Source organism: Marmota flaviventris, chromosome 17 (assembly GCF_047511675.1).
Source record: "Marmota flaviventris isolate mMarFla1 chromosome 17, mMarFla1.hap1, whole genome shotgun sequence".
NCBI classification, from domain to species: domain Eukaryota; kingdom Metazoa; phylum Chordata; class Mammalia; order Rodentia; family Sciuridae; genus Marmota; species Marmota flaviventris.
The window spans coordinates 28,748,105-28,751,389 of NC_092514.1; the positions used below are offsets into that span (position 1 = coordinate 28,748,105).

The window sequence follows — 3,285 nt, forward strand, 5'->3', positions numbered from 1 at the left end:
GCTGCAGGGTTCTGTGCAAAGCTGTAACGTGATCTAACGTACCTGTTCGCATTTCCTGATGTATTGAGAATAAACGGAAGAAGGGAATAGGTAGAAGGAGGATGATATTGCAGTTAGAAGGTGGAAGACAATAATGATGGCCCAACTGGAAGAGGGTGGCTTGAACCAGGTGCTAGCATTGGAGGTGGTGAGAAGCAACTGGATTCTGGGTATATTTCAAAGGCAGAGTCAAAATATTTCTTGACATATGGATGGTAGATATGAAAAAAAAAATTAACAATGATCTGAGCAACCAGAAGGATGAAATGGCCATGAAGGATGAGGAGACCATGATTGGAAGGATGTGCCCCTAATCTATTGATGAATCTCTAAAATGAATGACATCAACCAAGAATCATTGATTCACTGTCATGGTCCTGATAGTTGACTGGCTCAGCTGGGCAGTTTCACTTGGTGGCGGGGATCATCTCAAAAATCTTCCTCCCTCACGTATCTGGTGCCTCTTCCAGAAGATTCAGGGGTGGGCCAGCAGGGGCTCCCTGGGGCATGGCTCTCTATGTTTATGTGATCTCTCCACATAAAGAGACGCGGTGGCTTTGAATTAGCCAGACTTCAGTGATGGCTCAGGACTCCAAAGGGGCGGGTTCCACTAAAGAGAGGAAAGCTGCAAAGCCCTTTGTGACCCAGCCCTGGAAGCAGCCCAGCTCACTCCAGCGGCATTCCATTGCTCAGAATCCGGGCACCATATTGAAATGCGGAGGGGATCAGATTCCCCCTCTCTCGATGGGAGGAGAGTCAAAGAATTTATGGACGTGTTTTAAAACCAAAAGTAGGTTTGGGGGGAGAAGATCAGAGTTCAGTTGGGGGACATTTTGAGCTGAGCACTGTTTGCATAGTCATATACTAAAGTAAACACTGACTATCAACTTAACCAAGTTGTGATATGACCCCATTGTGGGGGGATGGAGTGAAAGGAAGTGACGGAGTCACTTGCGTGGGACAGCCAAGTTCTCATCCCCTGTGGCAGGAAGCCAATGGGTGTATACAAAGGAAAAACTGAGTAAGAAACATAAAGCCAACGTCAATTAGAAATACAGGGATGAATACCAGGGGAAACTCGAAGAAGAGGTAAGGATGGTTTCTTCTCGGAGCAAGAGGGGATGAGAATGGGGAAGGGAAACGACCTAAGTTTTTTTAGAATTTTTTTTTAGCACTATTTGACTTTTTAATCTAGGTACATGTACGTTTGATAAAATAATAATTTTTGCAAATTCAGTTTCTATCAAATAGATGTTAAAAAGGGTTCAGAAGGAAAAAAAAAAGATGTTCCATTATGCGGCAAGTATAATTTTAGGAAATATCCATCCCAGACCCCTTTCCACTCTGCACCTTGTCCTTTATGTCCCTGAGCTGAAAGAGTGCTCAGACAGCAGGGGGCACCTTACACAATCCAGGGACACCGCCCACCTTGTGATCTCAGAGCCAGGACCACTGCAGCTTTCCAAGCCACAGCTTCATCTTGCTAATCCCCTTCCCAGTCCTTGGGGGCTGGTGGGGCAGGGCTGATGTCTGAGGAGTATACCATGGCTCAGTCTGAGCATTCACTAAGATAACGTGGAGACCAGAAGCCAGGCCTCCTGGCTTACGGTTTTATGGTCTCTTCACAATAAAAAAAAATGGTGGCTGCCATCATTTTAGATGATCCTGGTGGAGTGGGGTGGGGTGGGGGCAGGGGATGGGAAGGGTGGTGTTGCTGGACGGGAAGTCTGTCCTTCTAAATTAAGTGCATTATTTTTCCTGAATAAAAACACACCTGTCATGAAATCCACTGCACCAAAAAGATACTTGATACAGCAACTATGATGGCCCCTGGCTGAAAATACTCCGTTTCCCTTAGTCACCCTCCTCGGGTCAGTGTAAGCCTGCTGGATAAAGTAACAGAAGCAAACAGATGTCCCGTGGAATGAAACTCCTTGGCTACGAGGAAGACGGCAGCAAGGGGCAGGGGGTGGGGGGACAAGGTTCTGGGTGGAAACTTAGGGTTTTCTCTTGCCCTTGGGGTGACCCCAGTCTGTGATCTAGAGATTTAAACCCTTTTGGGGGTAGGCAGTAGAGAAACTGTCCGGTGAGGCAGGATGAGTGCAATCGCTGTTAACCCTCTGCAGGCCAAGCCAGCAGAGCTAACCAACCCTCTGATGGTGATTATTTCCATACAAAACCCTGCTCTAGTTATGTCAAAGTCTATTTAAAGTGATATGAGTTGTCTGGTGTCCCCCAGTTTGCCAATATACAGTATCGCAGTGACCATGATGGACCAAACAATCCAACCACAGCCAGACCCAGAGGATCCACGGAACACCTTCCCTAAACCAAGTCTGTCTGAGGCCCAGGATGGCACCAGGAACAGACCACAATATAATCCATCTCTATCCCCGGGTGGCTCTCAGTGGATTCGACAAACTAAACTATGAGTGGCATGGTCCATGCCTTCAGCGGAGTTTCAATTGCTTGCTCTGTGATCCTGCCCTTGGTTAATCCAATCCACTTAACTATAGGATGGGCCCTGCTTGTTGACTCTGCCAGGGGAGCAATTTGTAAATCAGAAAGTGCTGCCCGTCTGAACACTCTGCATCTCTCAAAACAACAAGAGGAAAAAAAACGTGGCCTGTTTTCTGAAAAACTACAGCAGATTTCCCCGCAGGGTCTCTGGCCAGTCTTCTCCTCCTTTCTCCATCCTAACCTGAATTTGACTTTTTTTTTTTTTCAATTCCATAATAATGACTAAAGGGAACGCTAATCAGCATCCTCTGTCCACAGCAGTGATACTGCACTTTGGGACTGAAATCTGAACCGTTTATCCAATAAGGGGTTCTGGTCCAGCCCAGAGAAGCTAAGATACACCTTGTTACCTTCGGCTTCATTTATTCACATCTGCTGAATAAACAAATGTCAGCAGGAACATAACTCTGATCCCCCCCCCCCCCAGCCTCCTCTCACTGGCTTTCAAAACTGTCTGGTGATTATAAGGGAAACAATTTTGAATAAAAAGGTTGCACTATAAAGAAACTCTGGTACCTGAATAATTCTGAAAGTAAGTACTTCACCTTCAGAAATCTGGACTGGTTCCAAGGGGCACAGAACCACTCATTCATTCAGCCACTGCTTCCTGTCTTTCCTGGTACCCAGCAACCTGTCCATGTAGCAGCATCTTGACTTGTTTACAGACCCTAACACTTTCAGGAGTTCTGGGGATTGAACCCAGGGCCTCACGCATGCTAAGCAAGT

General features: G+C 46.5%; 1 long non-coding RNA gene across 1 annotated transcript; it reads left to right on the plus strand.

Moving 5' to 3' along the window:
- Positions 1-1,040: 1,040 nt before the first annotated feature.
- LOC114081080 (uncharacterized) lies at positions 1,041-3,066 on the plus strand. The gene is made up of 2 exons (XR_003580717.2): positions 1,041-1,128; positions 2,279-3,066. It is a non-coding gene; the product is annotated as an uncharacterized lncRNA (long non-coding RNA).
- Positions 3,067-3,285: the final 219 nt, after the last annotated feature.